Genomic DNA, 22,712 nt, shown 5'->3' with positions numbered 1-22,712 from the left:
GGGGGATGTTGAAATAACCAAAAGACACTAGGTGCATACTACAACTACTACCACTATAACTACTACTTCTGCAACTACTACTACGAATGCAACAATCAGTAGTACGACTAAGACGACTACGACTACTACGTCTGCTACTGCTATGACTACTATCATTATGATTATTTCAGCTACGACTACTACGAAAACTACTGCCTATTACTACTACTAATAGTAGTCGTAAGTTCTCATCTAGCATCCGATCTTTGAAGGCCTTGGGATTTATATTTCGGGCTGTTAACCTCTTGGTAGGGCCGTATCCAGAATTTTTCTTCGGGGGGGGGGGGGGTTACCCGATTTTTTCCCGTGGACTTTGTCTAACATCCTCGAGCAACCGTCAGTTCGCCCCTTGCGAACGAGGACGCGTCCACTAGGCATACTTTCGTATCTATAAGGGGCATTTTTTTTTTTTTTTTTTTTTTTTTTTTTTTTTTTAGTAACGCAAAAACAAGACAAGCATGTACAAACAGTTAAAAAATACAAGCTTTTTTTTTGCGCAAAAATAAGCCAAATAGTAGGCTAGAAGTAGTCTATATACTTTTTAGTTGTTTTTTTTTTAGATAAAAGTAAGGGCGAATATCTATAAAACTAAATCCAGGTGACGATTTTTCTTCCCTGCAAAAATGTCGATAACCTTGTCATGGCAGATGTCAACATCCCTATGGACTGCAAGGAGGGCTAAGCCACACAATCGTTCTTCTCCTGTTGCATTTCTCAGCCAGTTTTTGAGCCTTCTGAGCGTTGAGAAACTTCTTTCAGGAGTAGCAGTGCTAACAGGTAACATCGCAAAAACAGCCAGAAGAAGAAAAACATTTGGAAAAAAGCTAGCGTCACATGCCTGAAGCGAAGACACAGCACAAGTAGGCCTCTCTGATGCCGGAACATTCTCCGATTTGATGCGCCATAGCTCAATTTCTTGCTTCAGACAGTCTGACTCGGGAAGAAAATCGCCATACAATTCAACCAATGATTCCATGTTTAATGCCTTCAGATTAACAGAAACAATTTTGGAAAAAGAAAGGACGCTAAAATGTGACAGCAGTTTCTGCCAGTCTTTCTGGTGAAGCACAAATCGTTGTTTCAGCTCGGAAGTTAAGTGGTCCATGAAAGGAATAAAGAGCGATGTTCTATAGTGGTTGAGAAGGTCTGGATCATGTGCATGCATACTCCGGCCACCTCTCGTCCTTGGACGAGTCATCTTCAGTCCTAAGTCGCTGGCAAAACGCTGAGCTTCATCGAAAATAGCCGTGAAAGCAGTAGCAGCATTTCCTCGCATTTTCTTTGTTTTTGAAAGGACAGTTTCCACGTGCCTGCATGCAGCTGCCAAATCACAGTCAACTGACTGAAGAGTCTTGCACAATGGAAGCGTAAGGCAGAAAAGCTCTTTGACCACATGGAGACACACAACAAATTGCGACTGGTTCATGGTGTCCAGCAACTGCGCCGCTTTTGCAGACGTTTCTGCATTTCCGTTCTCTTCAAGAGCTTCCAAGGATCGCACGATTGGTCGGTACAGCTCAAGAAAACGCACGACTGAATCGTGGCGCTCCACCCATCTTGTTTCGCAGAGTCCGCTTACAGTATGTTTCCGCCAATCCGGAAGTATTTTGTTGATCTTCTCTTTTAAATTCTGTGTCCTGAGTGGGAAAGTATGGTAAAAACTGCAGACTTGTGACAAGACACCGAAGAAATGCTTAAACGCCAGAATAGAGCATACAGAAGAGATGACCAAGTTGAGACTGTGCGCACAACAATGGACGTAAAGCGCCTTTGGATACTTTTCACGTATAACAGCCTGGACACTCCTAAGATGCCCACTCATCGCTGCTGCACCGTCATATCCCTGACCAACCATCTTGTTCAGATTAAGACCAAGGCTTTCGAGAAATTGCAGGATTGATGAAGCCAGACCTTGCCCAGTCAAATCAGAAACTGGGGTAAAACCAAGGAAGTCCTAGTGCAGATTCTCTTTGAAAGTGCAGCGGATGCAAACAGACAGCTGCTCAGTATTCGAAACGTCCGCCGTTTCATCGGTAAGCATCGAAAAGCATGGACTTGCGTTTACTCTTTCAGCAATAGACTGCTAAAGAAGCTCCCCGGATCCGGTGATAACGCCATTCTGGATGATGGGAGAAAGATATGTGGTATTTCCGGCCGCAGAAAGAAGGTGGTTCTTCAGATCATCGTCACCGTGTCCTGCCCTCAGCCGCATTAGTGCTCGGAAGTTGCCATCATTGTGAGAAGGTTCTGGATCCGAGACCGAAATGGGGCCGGAATCGTTGTTACCACGAAGGGCAAGTTGTTGTCGCCCACAAAATATCACCGTCTCAACAATTGGTCACAACTTCTGGCAATTTTCTTGAACCTGCGCTTTCCTCGCCGCGTCTAGTTGGTGCACGATATTGTCCTGCCTTTTCTCCGAGACAGAAATGAAGTTTTCAGCCGATACGATGCAGTTTCTATGAAACTGTGCTTGTTAGTGATCTGTAAAGTACTCTATCATATAAGTCCTAGTCCTAAATGGTTTGGTGGCTAGAGTCTCCGGGTACTGTCGGCAATCTCTGCCAGCTGCCCCTGATGAGAACAGAGTATAAAATCTGCAAAAGTAGCGTCCTCAAGCGAAGAGGGGAGCAGCCAACTGAAACGAATGAGGCCAGTTAACTGAAACTTCAGCTTCCGTTTTTCAGATACTGAAAAAATTTAGGAGACATCTGGAGTCCAAGGGCTCTTCAGCAAACGAAGTTTAGAATTTGAATCGAGACTGGATGATTTGTTGACAAAACGACCGATGTCATTTGCAAACAACGACAAAGACTGGGTTGGTGCAAGTTCGTGTTGCGTCATGGTTGGTTCCAGTGTGCGTGATTCAGAAGCTTCAACGATGGCTCCAGTACCCTTCAGATCCAAAGGTGTAGATGAATGCTCTGCAGACGTCCCACTAATGCCACTGTCAGAAACATCCCTGGTCCACTTGGGCACGAAAAACGACGTAATGTCACACTTCCTCTTCATGTTGAAAATCGCTCTTCTCTTAGCCAAGTCCGAAATTGAACTGAACTGAACTGACAATCTTGCACTCTCTTATACCATACCTCGAGCGCCCATTAATCCTAATTTACTATGCAAGGTCAGGTGAACATGGGGTTACCTAATTGCGTAAGCTGATCAGAGCGCTTATTATTAACCCTAATTTACTATGCAAGGTCATGTTAACATGGGGTTACCTAATTGCGTAAGCTGATCAGAGTGCATATTATCAACCCTAATTTAATATGCAAGGTCAGGTGAACATGGGGTTACCTACGGTTACCTAATTGCGTAAGCTGATCAGAACCGTTTACCCACAAAATGCAATAGAATGTAGTGTGGGAGCATATTTTTTTTCCCGGTAAGGTTTTGTCTTTACAGGTATTTTTAGACTAATTTTCGACTCGGTCAAAAATTTGGGGGGGGGGGGGTTCAAACCGGGCAACCCCCCCCCCCCGGGTTACGGCCGTGCCTCTTGGTGTAAAACATGTAGAAGAAATGGTTTTGGTTAGACAGAGATTAGTCTGTCCTCAGTGCAGACTAAGAGTGTTTTCCAACTCAGTGAAAGGTGCAATTGTTCATTTCACGCAAGAACTGAAAAGTGTGCAAAAATTGATGCAATTAATTGGACTGATAACTGGTTGTGTCCTGATTGTTCCTCAAAGAACAGTTCAATCTTACAGGTAAATCCTTCGCATTCACCTGTTCTACTTTCTCATTGTACCTCCCGTTCTCCCAATTCAAGAGCTAGGATGCTCACTATCCTCAAAGAGCTTAATAATGAATCACCATTGCCCCTCCTGTCACATAAGAAGATCCCATCTTCCCAATACTCCCGTCAAGAAGAGGCACTCCCTTCTCTGGAAGCTTCTAGTTAGACTGAAGACAACACCATTTCGTTTGTTAATCCTTCTTCTATTCTTTGTACTACTGTTATTTAAATCCCTGCTCACGTGAGGTATCAGTCCAGACCGAACCTCATTCAAGTCTTCCAAGGGATAATTCTACGCATCAGAATCCCTTTGATAAGGATTTTGGGTGTCAAACCGAAATATACACTATAGAACCTGACTTCCCCAAACCAAAGTTTGCCTTGCTGGAATTAAAAAATAAGCTAGAAGAGGTATTCAAACAAATTTCAAGAAAGATTTGTCACCCACTGTCTATGATACAGTGTAATGATATCCCACCTCCCCCCCCCCAACTTGATATTCTTAATTTCCCTTCCTTTTATCTCAGAAAGACGAAGATCAATCCAATAAATAATTACACCCATCAATTAAGGGTCAAAAATCCAGATAATAATGTTAGTATCCGGATCGTTCAGATTAAATATACTGAAAAACAATCAATTATTCATGAGCTGACTAATTCGTTTGACCTTGTCTCACCTGCGGAGAATTATATTTCTACTATTCATTGTAGTGACATTAACCCTATTACAGACATCAAAATTGTTTTGAAATTAGTGAAGTGAATAAACTGACAAATAAGAAAGCCCATTCGTCTCCAATACGTAAATGCGCAAACATGATCTTTGCTGATTCGTGCAAAATAGGAGATGACTGTACTTTCAGACACGATCAAGCTTCAAGCAAGTTTCTACAAAAAAATAATTGTGATAGCAGTGCTTGAGAAAGTTGCAAGTTTTTCAAGCATGGGCATTGCAAACTTGGCCAAAATTGTTCTTATAATCATACAGCTATAACAGCTGCTCGCAGCCTCGAGAAACGAAGTCACCGTACAAACCCTGACTTGGCCGAAAGTGACATTTCCTCAAACAGTTATTAAATAATTTTTAAGTGGTAATCGTAGAGCTAGTCATTGCAATTTGTTACATTTCGGTAAATTCTACTTATTAGGTATATGTAGTAGGCTATGATTGAGTGCAATTTTAAGCATGTTAAGATTTGTACTCTTTTTTCCACTGGTCGTTGTTTTGGTTGCACTGAAGCTCACGTTAAGGTTCCTCCTTCTTTTTATCTACTCCCAGGGAGAAAATTTCACTAATCTGTAAAGATATATATTGTAAGAGTCACTCCTCCCCCTTTGGTCGTCCTTTTTTAGTACACCGCACCCAAGCAAAAATCTTCCACCTAAGTTCGTCAAACACAGCTCAACAATTAACAAACCCTTACCAATTCCCTACTCCCCCTCCTCTTTTAATCAGCTCCCGTCCCGAACGCTTGAACAAGAAACATCCTCGTTCCAATATTATACCCAGCTTCTTAGAAACGTCAGTATCCATCCCTTCTTCTACTACCTTGCCAATAAACATCCCTTTGCTACTTCCCCTCTCACTCAGAAGCCTTATTCCTTCTCCACTTACAGAATGTGGCCCTTTACCCTCCCCACTCTCTCACAAACCAACGAGTCCTTGACAGACGTGAGTAGAAAGGGGGGTGCCAGTCCCACGCCCACACCATATATGTGCATAGAGTCCCTAGGGAGAACACGTGGTAATGTCAGTCCCACGCCCACACCATATATGGGCATAGAGTTCCCAGGGAGAACACCTGTGATGTCAGTCCCACGCCCACACCAAATATGGGCATGGAATCCCCAGGGAGAAAACTGTTTCCTGGCAAAGTCTATTAATGTCTTTGATGTATTTCCAAGAAGAATTGTTTCCGGAACGAAGTTTATTAATGTCTGACAGGTGATGTCAAGGTTGATTGATTTGTCATGAAAGGGAAATTGTTTCCGAGCAAATGTTTTGATCTTAGAGATTAACACGGGAAAGGGCTTCCTAGTAATTTGAAATATAAAAGCGAAGGGATGCCAAAATCAAAACTAACACGCTGAAATTACGTTTAGGGGTTATTTTGGCGAAACCGTTTTACACATTTTAGGGAATTATTTCGGCAAAACAGTTAGAGATATTTTAAAAGATGATTTTAGAAGATGTTTTAGAAGAGAATTTGAGGGTGAAACTCTGAGGTCGTTATAATACACAAGTTGTATTTGAACAGTGTTGTGAGGTCCTCTACCCAACCCCGAAGGAAGCCCCCGGTCCCCAAAGGACCATCCAGTCCCCAAAGGTCCCCCGGGCTCCCAAAGGACCCCCGGACCCCCCCCCCCCAAAGGGCCCCCTTTAGAATTTTAGCTTAGAGTCTTAGCTTAGAGTTTTTGCTAGAGTTCTAGTTTATTTCAGTTTTAGTTAAGAGTTTAGAGTTTTTAGCTTAGAGTTTTTGTTGAAGTTCTAGTTTAGTTTAGTTTTAGTTAATAGTTTAGAGTTTTAGCTTAGAGTTTTTGTTAGAGTTGAAGTTTAGTTTAGTTATAGTTAAGAGTTTAGAGTTTTAGCTTAGAGTCATAGCTTAGAATTTTTGTTAGAGTTCTAGTTTAGTTTATTTTTAGTTAATAGTTTGGAGTTTTACCTTAGAGTCTTAGCTTAGAGTTCTAGTTTAGTTTTAGTTGAGTTTAGAGTTTTTTAGCTTAGAGTCTTAGTTTAGAGTTTTTGTTAGAGTTATAGTATAGTTTAGTTTTAGTTAAGAGTTTGATGTTTCACCTTAGAGTCATAGCTTTGAGTTTTAGTTAGAGTTCTAGTTTAGTTTAGATATATTTAAGAGTTTATAATTTTAGTTTAGAGTAGTAGCTTAGAGTTTTTGTTAGAGTTATAGTTTAGTTTAGTTTTAGTTAAGAGTTTAGAGTTTTTAGCTTAGAATCTTAGCATAGAGTTTTAGTTGAAGTTCTAGTTTAGTTTAGTAATAGTTAAGAGTTTAGAGTTTTAGCTTAGAGTCTTAGCTTAGAGTTTTTGTTAAAGTTGTATTTTATTTTAGTATTAGTTAATAGTCTATAGTTTTTAGCTTAGAGTCTTAGCATAGATTTTTTGTTGAAGTTCTAGTTTAGTTTAGTAATAGTAAAGAGTTTAGAGTTTTACCTTAGAGTCTTAGCTTAGAGTTTTTGTTAAAGTTGAAGTTTAGTTTTAGTTAAGAGTTTAGAGTTTTAAATTAAAGTCTTAGCTTAGAGTTTTTGTTAGAGTTAAAGTTTAGTTTAGTAATAGTTAAGAGTTTAGAGTTTTAGCTTAGAGTATTAGCTTAGACTTTTTGTTTATTTTAGTTATATTTAAGAGTTGAGAGTCTTTTAGCATAGAGTCTTAGATTATATTTTTTTTTATAGTTATAGTTTAGTTTAGTTTTAGTTAAGAGTTTACAGTTTTTAGCTTAGAGTCTTAGCTTAGAGTTTTACTTAGAGTTCTAGTTTAGTTTTATTTAAGAGTTTAGAGTTTTACCATAGAGTCTTAGCTTAGAGTTTTAGTTAGATTTGAATTTTAGTTTAGTTACAGTTAAAAATTTATAGTTTTAGCTTAGATTCAAAGCTTATAGTGTCACATAAAGTTGTAGTTGGGTTAAGTTTTATTTAATAGTTTAGATTTTTAGCTTAGAGTATTACCTTTGAGTTTTTGTTAGAGTTGTTGGTTATTTTAGTTTTAGTTATTAGTTTCGAGTTTTACATTAGAGTCTTAGCTTAGAGTTTTGTTAGAGTTCTACTTTAGTTTATTTATAGTTAAGAATTTAGAGTTTAAGCTTAGAGTCATAGCTTAGAGTTTTAGTTAAAGTTATAGTTTAGTAAAGTTATAGTTAAGAGTTTAGAGTTTTATCTTAGAGTCATAGCTTAGACTTTTAGTTAGAGTTCTAGTTCAGTTTAGTTTTAGTTAAGAGTTTGGAGTTTTTAGCTTAGAGTCTTACCTTAGAGTTTTTGTTAAAGTTCTAGTTTAGTTTAGTTTTAGTTAAGAGTTTAGAGTTTTAGCTTAGAGTTTTTGTTAGAGTTCTTATTTATTTTATTTTTAGTTAAGAGTTTGGAGTTTTAATATCGAGTCTTAGACTGGAGTTTTAGTTAGAGTTGAAGTTTAGTTTAGTTACAGTTAAGAATTTAGAGTTTTAGCTTAGAGTCATAGATTAGAGTTTTAATTAAAGTTGTAGTTTAGTTAAGTTTTATTTAAGATTTTAGAGTATTACCTTAGAGTCTAAGGTTAGAGTTTTTGTTAGAGTTCTAGTTTAGTTTAGTTTTAGTTAAGAGTTTAGAGTTTTACCTTAGAGTTTTAGCTTAGAGTTTTATTAGAGTTCTAGTTTAGTTTAGTTATATTTAAGAATTTAGAGTTTTAACTTAGAGTCATAGCTTAGAGTTTTAGTTAGAGTTATAGTTTATTAAAGTTATAGATAAGAGTTTAAAGTTTTACCTTAGAGTCATATCTTATGGTTTTAGTTAGAGTTCTAGTTCAGTGTAGTTTTAGTTAAGAGTTTATAGTTTTAGATTAGAATCTTAGATTATAGTTTGTGTTAGAGTTCTAGTTTAGTTTAGTTATAGTTAAGAGTCTCGAGTTTTTAGCTTAGAGTCTTAGCTTAGAGTTTTTGTTAGAGTTCTAGTTTAGTTTACTTTTATTTAAGAGTTTAGAGTTTTAGCTTAGAGTCTTAGCTTATAGTTTGTGTTAGAGTTCTAGTTTAGTTTAGTAATAGTTAAGAGTGTAGAGTTTTATCTTAGAGTTTTAGCTTAGAGTTTTTGTTTGAGTTCTAGTTTAGTTTAGTTTTAGTTAATAGTTTGGTGTTTTACCTTAGATACTTAGCTTAGAGTTTTAGTTTAGTTTAGTTTTAGTTAAGAGTTTAGAGATTCAGCTTAGAGTCCTATCTTAGAGTTTTTGTTAGAGTTCTTGATTAGTTTAGTTTTAGTTAAGAGTTAAGAGTTTTTAGCTTAGAGTCTTAGTTTAGAGTTTTTTGTTGAAGTTCAAGTTTAGTTTAGAGTTTTAGCTTAGACTTATAGTTTTAATTATAGTTCTTGTTTAGTTTAGTTTTAGTTAAGAGTTTAGAGTTTTAGCTTAGAGTTTTAGCTTAGAGTCTCAGCTTAGAATTTTTGTTAGATTTCTAGTTTAGTTCAGTTTTAGTTAAGAGTTTAGTGTTTTTAGCTTAGACTCTTAGTTTAGAGTTTTTGTTGAAGTTCTAGTTTAGTTTTAGTTTAGAGTTTTAGCTTAGACTTAGAGTTTTAATTAGAGTTCTAGTTTAGTTTAGTTTTAGTTAAGAGTTTAAAGTTTTTAGCTTAGAGTCTTAGCTTAGTTTTATTTAGAGTTCTAGTTTAATTTAGTTTTAGTTAAGAGTTTAGAGTTTTACCATAGAGTCTTAGCTTAGAGTTTTAGTTAGAGTTAAAGTTTAGTTTAGTTACAGTTAAGAATTTAGAGTTTTAGCTTAGAGTCATAGCTTAGAGTTTTACTTAAAGTTATAGTTTGGTTAAGTTTTACTTAAGAGGTTCGAGTTTTAGCTAAGTCTTAGCTTAGAGTTTTAGTTAGAGTTCTAGTTTATTTTACTTTTAGTTAAGAGTTTAGTATTTTAGCTTTGAGTCATACCTTAAAGTGTTTGTTAGACTTTTCGTTTAGTTTAGTTTTAGTTAAGAGTTTAATGTTTTACCTTTGTGTTTAAGTTAGAGTTCTAGTTTAGTTTACTTTTAGTTAAGAGTTTAGTGTTTTACCTTAGAGTCTTAGATTAGATTTTTTGTTACATTTCTATTTTAATTAATATTTATTTAAGTGTTTTGAGTTTTATATTATAGACTTAGCTTATAGTTTTTTTTTAAGTTGAAGTTTAGTGTAGTAATAGTTAAGAGTTTAGAGTTTTATCATAGAGTGTTAGCTTAGAGTGTTTGTTATAGTTCTAGTTTAGTTTAGTTTTAGTTAAGCGTTTGGAGTTTTACCTTCGAGACTTAGCTTAGAGTTTTAGTTTAGTTTTAGTTAAGAGTTTGGTGTTTTACCTTAGAGTCATAGATTAGAGTTTTAGTTAGAGTTCGAGTTTAGTTTAGTTTTAGTTAAGAGTTTAGAGTTTTAGCTTAGAGTCTTAGCTTAGAGTTTTTGTTAGAGTTCTAGTTTAGTTTACTTTTAGTTAATAATTTAGAGTTTTTTAGATTAGAGTATTAGAATAGAGTTTTACTTAGAGTTCTAGTTTAGTTTAGTTTTAGTTAAGAGTTTAGCGTTTTACCTTACAGTCTTAGCTTAAAGTTTTTGCTGAAGCTCTAGTTTAGTTTTAGTGTCTATCTTTGAAGTTGTGTAATACAGTCAGATTTCATAGTTTTTGTATATGTTCTAGTTTAGTTATGTGGTTAGTGTTCTACCTAGGTGAGATTTATTAGTATTTTACTTAGAGATGTAGTTTGTGGTGGTTAGGTTTAAGGGTTTTGAATTTTATCTTGGAGTCTTAGCTTAGTTTTTTTTTAAGGGTCCCAGTATAGTTTAGTTATAGTTACTTGTTTATTGTTCCACCTTAGAGTATTACAACATAGTTTTAGTTAGAGTTCTAGTTTAGTTTAGTTCTAGTTAAGAGTTTTGAGTTTTACCTTAAAGTCTTAGATTAGAGTTTTAGTTAGGGTTGAAGTTTCGTTTAGTTTAGTTATAGTTAAGAGTTATAGTTTAGAGTTCTACCTTAGAGTCCTAGCTTAGAGTTTTACTTAGAGTTGAAGTTTAGTCTAAACTAGCATAACCACAAAATTACACAATATTGCATAGAAATACCAAAACCATAGGTTAGATTTGATTAGGTTAGAGGTTAGGTTTCTCCACGTTTAAGTTAGGTTAGATTAGTTTAGCTTATCATGAGCGCTCATGATAAGCTAACCTAATCTAACTGGTACAAAATCGACATGGGGGGATTTTCCAACGAGTATGGTTAGGTTAGGTTAGGCTAGATCAAGTTAGGTTAGGTTAAGTTAGGTTAGGTTAGCCTACGTACGCGCAGGTACGTAGGCTAACCTAACCTAACCTAACTTAACCTAACCTAAACCTCTACGTGGAGAAACCTAACCTCTAACCTAACCTAATCTAACCTATGGTTTTGATTTAAGTTAGGTTAGATTAGGTTAGCTTATCATGAGCGCACATGATAAGCTAACCTAATCTAACTGGTACAAAGTCGACATGGGGGGATTTTCCAACGAGTATGGTTAGGTTAGGTTAGGCTAGATCAAGTTAGGTTAGGTTAAGTTAGGTTAGGTTAGGTTAGCCTACGTACGCGCGCGTACGTAGGCTAACCTAACCTAACTTAACCTAACCTAAACCTCTACGTGGAGAAACCTAACCTCTAACCTAATCTAACCTATGGTTTTGGTATTTCTATGCAATATTGTGTAATTTTGTGGTTATGCCAGTTTAGACTAAACTTCAACTCTAAGTAAAACTCTAAGCTAAGACTCTAAGGTAGAACTCTAAACTATAACTCTTAACAATAACTAAACGAAACGAAACTTTAACCCCAACAAAAACTCCAATATAATACTTTAAGGTAAAACTCAAAACTCCTAACTAAAACTAAACTAAACTAGAACTCTAAATAAAACTCTAAGCTAAGACTTTAAGGTAAAACTCTAAACTCTTAACTATAACTAAACTAAGCTAGAACTCTAACTAAAACTCTAAGCTACGACTCCAAGCTAAAACTCTAAACCCTTAACTATAACTAAACTAAACTTCAACTCTAAGTAAAACTCTAAGCTAAGACTCTAAGGTAGAACTCTAAACTCTTACCTAAACTAAACTAGAACTTCAACAAAAAATGTAAGCTATTACTCTATGCTAAAATTCTAAACTATTAACTAAACTAAACTAGAACTCTAACAAAAACTCTAAGCTAAGACTGTAGGATAAAATTCTAAAATTTTAACTAAAACTAAACTAAACTAGAACTCTAACTAAAACTCTAAGCTATGACTCTAAGGTAAAACACCAAACTCTTAACTAAAACTAAACTAAGCTAGAACTCTAACAAAAACTCTAAGCTAAGACTCTAAGCTAAAAAACTCTAAACTCTTAACTAATACTAAACTAAACTACAACTCTAAGCTAAGTCTCTAAGGTAAAACTTCAAACTCTTAACTATATCTAAACTAAACTAGAACTCTAACAAAAACTCTAAGCTAAGACTCTAATCTAAAACTCTAAACTCTTAAATATTAATAAAATAAACTTCAACTATAAAAAAAACTATAATATAAGAATATAATCTAAAAATATAAACTATTAAATAAAAATAAAATAAACTATAACTTCAACAAAAACTATAAGACAATAATATAATCTAAAAACTATAAACTATTAAATAAAAAAAGACTAAAAACTAAATCTAAACTAAAATATAATATATTAATAAATCATAAAACTCTAAACTCTTAACTAAAACTAACCTAAACTATAACTCTAACTAAAACTCTAAGCTAAGACTCTAATGTAAAACACTAAACTCTTAACTAAAAGTAAACTAAACTATAACTCTAACTGAAACTGAAAGGTAAAACATCAAATTCTTAACTAAAATTAAACTAAGCTAAAACTCTAACAAAAACTCTGAGCTAAGACTCTAAGCTAAAACTCCAAACTCTTAACTAAAACTAAACTAAACTAGAACTCTAAAAAAAACTCTAAGCTAAGACTCAGCTAAAGTTCGAAACTCTTAACAAAAACTTAACCAAACTATAACTTTAAGTAAAACTCTAAGCTATGACTCTAATCTAAAACTCTAAATTCTTAACTGTAACTAAAATAAACTTTAACTATAAATAAAACTCTAATATAAGACTCTATGTTAAAAATATAAAATATTAAATAAAAATAAAATAAAATATAACTATAAATAAAACTAAGATAATAATCTAATCTAAAAAATATAAAATCTTAACTAAAAATAAAATAAACTAGAACTCTAATTAAAACTATAAGTATAAGCCAAAACTCTAAACTTAAACTAAACTAAACTTCAACAAAAACACTAAACTAAGACTCTAAGCTAAAAACCCTAAACTCTTAACTAAATCTAAACTAAACTAGAAATCTAAAAAAAATTCTAAGCTGAGACTCTAAGCTAAAACTCTAAGATAAAACTCTAAACTCTTAACTAAAACTAAACTAAACAAGAACTATAATTAAAACTATAAGTCTAATCTAAAACTCTAAACTAAACTATAACTTAAACAAAAAACTATAAACTAAGAATCTAAGCTAAAAACTCTAAACTCTAAACTAAAACAAAACTAAACTAGAACTCTAACAAAAACTCTAAGCTAAGACTCTAAGCTAAAAACTCTAAACTCTTAACTAAAACTAAACTAAACTATAACTCTAATTAAAACTCTAAGTCTAAGCTAAAACTCTAAACTAAAACTAAACTAGAACTTCAACAAAAACTCTAAACTAAGACTCTAAGCTAAAAACCCTAAACTCTTAACTAAAACTAAACTAAACTAGAAATCTAACAAAAATTCTAAGCTGAGACTCTAAGCTAAAACTCTAAGCTAAAACTCTAAACTCTTAACTAAAACTAAACTAAACAAGAACTCTAATTAAAACTCTAAGTCTAAGCTAAAACTCTAAACTAAACTATAACTTCAATAAAAAACTCTAAACTAAGACTATAATCTAAAAACTCTAAACTCTTAACTAAAACTAAACTAAAATAGAACTATAATTAAAACTCTAATTATAAGATAAAACTATAAAATAAAATATAACTTCAAAAAAAAAACTATAAACTAAGACTCTAAGCTAAAAACTCTAAACTCTTAACTAAAACTAAACTAAACTAGAACTCTAACAAAAACTCTAAGATAAGACTCTAAGCTAAAACTCTAAACTCTTAACTAAAACTAAACTAAACCAAAACTCTAAGCTAAGTCCCTATAGTAAAACACCAAACTCTTAACTATAACTAAACTAAACTAGAACTCTAACAAAAACTCTAAGCTAAGACTCTAATCTAAAACTCTAAACTCTTAACTATTACTAAACTATAACTCTAACAAAAACTATAAGCTAAGACTCTAATCTAAAACTCAAAAATCTTAACTATAAGTAAACTAAACTAGAACTCTAACAGAAACTCTAAGCTAAGACTCTAAGCTAAAAACTCGAAACTCTTAACTAAAACTAAACTGAACTAGAACTCTAACTAAAACTCTAAGCTATGACTCTAAGGTAAAATTTTAACACAAACGATAAGCTAAGATCATAATATAAAAATCTAAAATATTAACTATAATTAAACTTAAATAGAACGCTGATATAAGCTCTAAGTTAAGACTCTAAGATAAAAACTCGAGACTCTTAACTATATCTAAACTAAACTATAACTCTAACAGAAAACTATAATCTAATACTCAAAGCTAAAACTCTAAACTCTTAACTAAAACTAAACTGAACTAGAACTCTAACTAAAACCATAAGCTATGACTCTAATGTAAAAATTTAAACTCTTATCTATAAATTTACTAAACTATAACTCTAACTAAAAATCTAAGCTATGACTCTAAGCTAAAACTCTAAATTCTTAACTATAACTAAAATAAACTATAATTCTAACTAAAAATCTAAGCTAAGACTTTAAGGTAAAACTCTAAACTCTTAACTAAAACTAAACTAAACTAGAACTCTAACAAAAACTCTAAGGTAAGACTCTAAGCTAATACTCTAAACTCTTAACTAAAACTTAACTAAACTACAACTTTAAGTAAAACTCTAAGCTATGACTCTAAGCTAAAACTCTAAATTCTTAACTGTAACTAAACTAAACTACAACTCTAAATAGAACTCTAAGCTAAGATTGTATGGTAAAACTCTAAAATCTTAACTAAAACTAAACTAAACTAGAACTCTAACTAAAACTCTAAGCTAAGACTCTAAGCTAAAACTCTAAACTCTTAACTAAAACTAAACTGAACTAGAACTCTAACTAAAACTATAAGCTATGACTCTAAGGTAAAACTCTAAACTCTTAACTAAAACTAAATTAAACTAGAACTCTAAATAAAACTAAACTAAGACTCTAAGCTAAAAACTCTAAACTCTTAACTAAAACTGAACTAAACTAGAACGCTAATTAAAACTATAAGTCTAAGCTAAAACTCTCAACTTAAACTAAACTAGAACTTCAACAAAAACTCTAAACTAAGACTCTAAGCTAAAAACCCTAAACTCTTAACTAAATCTAAACTAAACTAGAAATCTAACAAAAATTCTAAGCTGAGACTCTAAGCTAAAACTATCATCTAAAACTATAAACTCTTAACTAAAACTAAACTAAACAATAAATCTAATTGAAACTCATTGTACCATAAATCACTTTAAACTGCAGTAGAAATTCAACAAAAAACTAAATGCCAATGACCTAATCAACAATCACTAAACTATGAACAATAAATAAACAAAATTAGAACTCAAACACTATCTATGAGATAATAATCTTAGCTAAAACTCTAAACTCTTAACTAAAACTAAACTAAACTAGAACTCTAATTAAAACTCTAAGTCTAAGCTAAAACTCTAAACTAAAACTAAACTAGAACTTCAACAAAAACTCTAAACTAAGACTCTAAGCTAAAAACACTAAACTATTAACTAAAACTAAACTAAACTAGAAATCTAACAAAAATTCTAATCTGATACTATAAGCTAAAACTCTAAGATAAAACTCTAAACTCTTAAATAAAACTAAACTAAACAAGAACTCTAATTAAAACTCTAAGTCTAAGCTAAAACTCTAAACTAAACTAGAACTTCAATAAAAGAGTCTAAACTAAGACTCTAAGCTAAAAACTCTAAACTCTTAACTAAAACTAAACTAAACTATAACTTTAATTAAAACTCTAAGTCTAAGATAAAACTCTAAACTAAACTAGAACTTCAACAAAAACTCTAAACTAAGACACTAAGCTAAAAACTCTAAACTCTTAACTAAAACTAAACTAAACTAGAACTCTAACAAAAACTCTAAGTTAAAACTCTAGGTTAAAACTCTAAACTCTTAACTAAAACTAAACTAAACTAAAACTCTAAGCTAAGTCTCTATGGTAAAACACCAAACTCTTAACTATAACTAAACTAAACTAGAACTCTAACAAAAACTCTAAGCTAAGACTCTAAGCTAAAACTCTAAACTCTTAACTATTACTAAACTAGAACTCTAACACAAACTATAAGCTAAGACTTTAAGCTAAAACTCTAAACTATTATCTAGAAGTAAACTAAACTAGAACTCTAACAGAAACTCTAAGCTAAGACTCTAAGCTAAAAACTCGAAACTCTTAACTAAAACTAAACTGAACTAGAACTCTAACTAAAACTCTAAGCTATGACTATAAGGTAAAATTTTAACACAAACTATAAGCTAAGAATCTAAGCTAAAACTCTAAACTCTTAACTAGAAGTAAACTAAACTAGAACTCTAACAGAAACTCTAAGCTAAGACTCTAAGCTAAAAACTCGAGACTCTTAACTATAACTAAACTAAACTAGAACTCTAACACAAACTATAAGCTAAGACTATAAGCTAAAACTATAAACTCTTAACTAAAACTAAACTGAACTAGAACTCTAACTAAAACCATAAGCTATGACTCTAAGGTAAAACTCTAAACTCTTATCTATAACTTTACTAAACTATAACTTTAACTAAAACTCTAAGCTATGACTATAAGTTAAAACTCTAAATTCTTAACTATAACTAAACTAAACTAGAACTCTAACTAAAACTCTAAGCTAATACTTTAAGGTAAAATTCTAAACTCTTAACTAAAACTAAACTAAACTAGAACTCTAACAAAAACTCTAAGGTAAGAATCTAAGGTAATACTCGAAACTCTTAACTTAAACTTAACTAAACTACAACTATAAGTAAAACTCTAAGCTATGACTCTAAGCTAAAACTCTAAATTCTTAACTGTAACTAAACTAAACTTCAACTCTAACTAGAACTCTAAGCTAAGATTCTATAGTAAAACTCTAAACTCTTAACTAAAACTTAACTAAACTAGAACTCTAAGTAAAACTCTAAGCTAAGACTCTAAGCTAAAACTCTAAACTCTTAACTAAAACTAAACTGAACTAGAACTCTAACTAAAACTCTAAGCTATGACTCTAAGGTAAAACTTTAAACTCTTAACTATAACTTTACTAAACTATAACTTTAACTAAAACTCTAAGCTATGACTCTAAGTTAAAACTCTAAATTCTTAACTATAACTAAACTAAGCTAGAACTCTAACTAAGACTCTAAGCTAAGACTCTAAGGTAAAACTCTAAACTCTTAATTAAAACTAAACTAAACTAGAACTCTAACAAAAACTATAAGCTAAGACTCTAAGGTAAAAATCTAAACTCTTAACTAAAACTTAACTAAACTACAACTTTAAGTAAAACTCTAAGCTATGACTCTAAGCTAAAACTCTAAATTCTTAACTGTAACTAAACTTCAACTCTAATTAAAACTCCAAGATAAAACTCTATGTTAAAACTCTAAACTCTTAATTAAAACTCAACTAAACTAGAACTCTAACTAAAACTCTAAGCTAAGACTCTAAGCTAAAACTCTAAACTCTTAATTAAAACTAAACTAAACTAAAACTCTAACACAAACTATAAGCTAAGACTCTAAGCTAAAAACTAAATTCTAAGCTAAAACTCTAACAAAAACTCTAAGCTAGAGCTAAAACTCTAAACTCTTAACTATTACTAAACTAAACTTCAAGCCTAACAAAAACTCTAAGCTAAGACTCTAAGGTAAAACTCTAAACTTTTAACTATTACTAAAGTAAACTAGAACTTCAACAAAAACTCTAAGCTAAGACTCTAAGCTAAAACTCTAAACTATTAACTATTACTAAACTAAACTTAAACTTTAACAAAAACTCTAAGCTAAGACTCTAAGCTAAAACTCTAAACTCTTAACTATTACTAAACTAAACTAGAACTTCAACAAAAACTCTAAGCTAAGACTCTAAGCTAAAAACTCTAAACTCTTAACTAAAACTAAACTAAGCTAGAACTCTAACAAAAACTCTAAGCTAATAGTCTAAGCTAAAACTCTAAACTCTTAACTAAAACTAAACTAAACTAGAACTCTAACTAAAACTCTAAGCTATGACTCTAAGCTAAAACACTAAACTCTTAACTAAAAGTAAACTTAACTAGGACTCTAACAAAAAACTCTTAACTAAAACTCTAAGCTAAAAAACTCAAAACTATGAACTAAAACTAAACTAAACTAAAACTCTAAGCTAAGTCTCTAAGGTAAAACTACAAACTCTTAACTATATCTAAACTAAACTAGAACTCTAACAAAAACTCTAAGCTAGAGCTAAAAATCTATACTCTTAGATAGTACTAAGATAAACTTAAACTTTAACAAAAACTCTACGCTATGACTCTAAGCTAAAACTCTGATTTATTAACTAAAATTAAACTAAACTGGAACTTCAACATAAACTCTAAGCTATTAATCTCAGATGAAAATTCTAAGCTCTTAACTAAAACTCAAATAAACTAGAACTCTAACAAAAACTCTAAGCTAAGACTCTAAGCTAAAATTCTAAAGGGGGGCCCTTTGGGGGGGGGGGGGTCCGGGGGTCCTTTGGGAGCCCGGGGGACCTTTGGGGACCGGGTGGTCCTTTGGGAGCCCGGGGGACCTTTGGGGACCGGGGGCTTCCTTCGGGGTTGGGGTAGAGGACCTCACAACACTGTTCAAATACAACTTGTGTATTATAATGACCACAGAGTTTCACCCTCAAATCCTCTTCTAAAACATCTTCTAAAATCATCTTTTAAAATGTCTCTAACTGTTTCGCCGAAATAATTCCCTAAAATCTCTAAAACGGTTTTGCCTAAATAACCCCTAAACGTAATTTCAGCGTGTTCCTTTTGTTTTTGGCATTCCTTCGCTGTCACATTTCAAATTACTAGGAAACCCTTTCCCGCGTTAATCTCTTCATCTCTAAGATCAAAACATTTGCCTGGAAACAATTTCCCTTTCATGACAAATCAATCAACCTTGACATCACCTGTCAGACATTAATAAACTTCGTTCCGGAAACAATTCTTCTTGGAAATACATCAAAGACATTAATAGACTTTGCCCGGAAACAATTTTCTCCCTGGGGATTCCATGCCCATATTTGGTGTGGGCGTGGGACTGACATCACAGGTGTTCTCCCTAGGAACTCTATACCCATATATGGTGTGGGCATGGGACTGACACCCCCCTTTCTACTGACGTGAATCACCATTCTCAACATGGCAATCACAAGGTAACAGCCGTCTAACAGATTATCTCCTTTCCATCGTAGTTCTATCCCAAGTTAATAATATCCCCATAAATTGTCCGTTGTCCTCCTTTTCTCTCAAGCCCGGTCCAATCCTACCTTTTAATCCTGCTTCCCAAACGAATCCTAGTCTTCATCTCGAAAAAGATGAATCTTCTCTCCCAGATCCAGATCTCCCAGGAACGTGGGTTCCTCTTACTTCCTTTTGGCTCCCACAATTAACGCACAAAAAATTGCTCGCTTTAGTAACCGTCTTACTTTCCCAAAGCTCTTTGCTACGAACGCCGAAAGCCTGAATTTCGACAAATTGATCGAACTAGAGGCCCTTTGTCAAGTACACAAAATTGATGTAATTTCCGTAACTGAGGTCCCAGCAAAGATCCCTGATTTATTGAAAATCAATAACCACTCCTAATTCATAAGACTTCGCCCTCATGATCACTCCCTAGGTAAAAAGGGAGGTGGAATAATATTATTTGTAAATAATTATCTCTTTTATTAATTAATTTATACCCCCAACCTTTCAGATTATGATGAAATCATTTGGTTAAGTGTAAGACCCAAAGTTTTGCCACGCCCCTTTTAATTTGATTGTATTTTGCTGCTTTTATTATTCCCAAATCAAAACGCTGCGCAAAGACAGCGATTCTACCAGCAACTGCATAGTAGTGCTGACTTGGTCCTCTGCAAATTCCCGAACACCGGTATTTTCTTAGTAGGTGATACTAATGATCTAAAGTTAAATTCCCTTTGTAGCTCCCTCAACTTAAAACAGATAGTAAAAGTACCAACAACCAAAGGAAATTCTAAATCCTTGATTAGATTTGCACCAATATGCAGTCTTTCTATGTCCCACCTGTCCCTTTGCCCCCGTTAGGAGGAAGCTACTATTTTTGGCTATTAATGAAGCCTCTCACCAGCTTTAATCATACTTTTTCTGTTACTGAGTTCTCTTATCACCCAATTTCCAATGATGGCCTTTTCGAATTTGGATCTTGGATTACTAATGAAAACTGGCTGGCTCTTAAGGGGGAAAATGATATCATTTTTAAATTCTCCAACTTTCAAAAACTGATTAAAACAAATTACATAGATTCCTTCCCTGAGAAAAAAAAAGTAAATACATGTTCTAACGACAAACCGTACATTACTAGCGAATTGAAAAAGCTGATTAAAATTAAAATGAATCTACTTCAGAATGGTAAAACATCCGAAGCTAACTCACTGCGTAAACATAGAAAAAAAAAAAGAAATACATAAATCTGCTTCTTCATATTACAAATGTAAAGTCAAGGATTTATTTTCTAAAAAGCCAAAACAATGCTATAATCGAAGCATAAATTGAAACCAATAAAAAATAGAGAAGCTAAATAAAGAAGCTAAAAAACCAATTGAATTTTTCTGAAGAACTGGTTTAGCCTGCCTACCAGTCCAGTGGAAAAGGCAGGCAAGCCTAGCAGCCCCAACCCCAGGGGTGCAATTGGGGACCCCCCAGGTAGTCTTTTTATTTTTTTGCCTGGTGCCTACACCTCTGCTTCGCTGTTATTAGAACCTTTTATAATTTATAATTGATTGTGCCAGCCGGAAGATCCCTTGCCTTTTGCTATTGGGTTGTAGCTTGATTAGCCTAGTTTGGAGTTCACTTTAGCCTACATCATGGGAGACAACTCAAAAAATAGTTATAAACCACCTAGTCACAGAGAGATTAGATCAGATCCATCCAGTACAGTAAATCTGAATCTATTAATCAGCGGATTGCTATCCTCACCTCACACATTAACACCCTTAAGAACAAGCACAAGCTAATTGCAGATTCACTTAATGACCAAAAGCTTAAATCTACTATGGCAGAAGTTGTGAGTGAGGCACTGTCTAATGAGGTTGGTTCTTTGGCTGAGGCCTCTGTTAAAAAAACTTGCCTCTAGTCATCTGCCTGCTGCTTTTGATGCTAACAACATGGAAATTATTAAACAAGAGGTATATAATAGTCTTAAAATGGATTTTGATGTGCTTGTGGAAAAATCACTTAAACAATATGATTTGAGGATGTCAAAGCTTGAATCATCTCTTCATTTGCTTGACTCAGGTTTGTCAGAGCTGCAAAAATCTCTGAAGCCAATTCAACTCAATGTGGATCGTCTGAGCGATCAGTTTGACCAAATGAAAATTTCAAATCAGCTGATCCTATTTGGTTTCAAAGAAGACCCTTATCCAGAAGCTTCTGAAAGCAAATTTCTTGGATTTTGCAGTACTAGGTTTCCTGGTATTCCTTTGACTAAGAATGACATAGTTTCTGTTAGAAGGATTGGAAGACAAGGCTCAGGTTTGAAATCTCGCCCACTTGTTGTGGAATTTTGTAGTCCAAGAATGCAGCAGTTTATTCTTAGAGAATAATTAGAGAATTCTTAGAGAATAATTGGCAGTTTATACCAAGCTTTCTGATGGCAAAGTGATTACTATTAAAGAGGCATCTCAAGTTGATCTTCTCCATCAGTCAACTACAGCCCATCCAAGCGCCTCCCGGGACTGAAATGAACCCTTTTCCCCCTTTTAGCTCGGTGGTTTTTATGTTTTTGTTTTTTAACCCTTTATGATCTAATTGTTTTACTTATGCTTGCATTTATGTTGTTTTACATTATGTTTTAACTGAATTCCATAAACCATTGATAACTCTTTCCTCTGGTTGCTTCTTTATTGTTTTGCCTTTTTCTTTATTTTGTTTTTGACTTTGTCCTTGCAATTGTTTTTTATTTTTTATTTTTTTTTAGCTTAGTAGATTGTTATTGTTCTTTGTCTTGTAGTGTTTTTTTTCCTCTCTTTCTTTTCTATGTTGCCTACAAGTTTCACCTTTTTAGTTTCAATTTACACTCTGCTATTTCAGCCTGTTTGTTTGATATTTTGTTCATTTGTGAAGATATTGTGTGCATTTGTTATGTGTGGTAAATCTGGCTGATTTTTCTTTTCTTCTGAATTCTTCTATTCTTAAATCAGTTATCTTTGAGCAACCAAGTAGTGCTGGCAAACAAGAGGCCCACACACTTGACCCTCTTCTTGAATCTATGGTTAATTCTTGTTGCAATTATCACACTACTATTGATTTTTGTGATAAAATCATGCCTTCTCTCTCTTTAAATAGTTGCTTTAATGTATTTTGTTTGAATTTACGTGGGATACGAGATAAGTGGGATAGTCTGAAATCATATTTGTCGTCTGATAATTCTTGCCCTTTTGATGTAATTGGTTTAACAGAAACATGGTTATCTGATAGTGAAAATTTAACAGTTTATGATATGCATGGTTATATTGCTATTCATGTCCCTAGATTGGTAACAAAGTGCTCAGGGGGCATTTCTGTATTTATAAAATCTGATATTAAATTTAGTAGACGGTATGACCTTGAATCCCTGTTTACTTCAGTAGTGTCTAATAATAGGACTGTTTATTCTTTTGTCATTGATCTGAAAAGCCAGTTTGCATGTGATATTGTTTGTTTGTTTTATAAGCTCCCTCCTTTTCCAACACATCTGTTCTGTGATTTGCTTAAACAGCTTTCTGGTGCAGGGACTTTTTCTAAAAAACGTATTTGTGTTTCG

General features: G+C 33.2%; 1 protein-coding gene across 1 annotated transcript in view; it reads right to left on the bottom strand.

The window, feature by feature from the left end:
• The window catches only part of LOC148950745 (SANT and BTB domain regulator of class switch recombination), a 205,171-nt gene that overhangs the window by 74,752 nt on the left and 107,707 nt on the right, over positions 1 to 22,712 (bottom strand). The window lies entirely within an intron of this gene.

The sequence above is a fragment of the Artemia sp. Qi Xiang Cuo genome, chromosome 7, assembly GCF_049724085.1.
Source record: "Artemia sp. Qi Xiang Cuo chromosome 7, ASM4972408v1, whole genome shotgun sequence".
Lineage (NCBI taxonomy): Eukaryota > Metazoa > Arthropoda > Branchiopoda > Anostraca > Artemiidae > Artemia > Artemia sp. Qi Xiang Cuo.
This window is presented reverse-complemented; position numbering and strand designations above follow the sequence as displayed.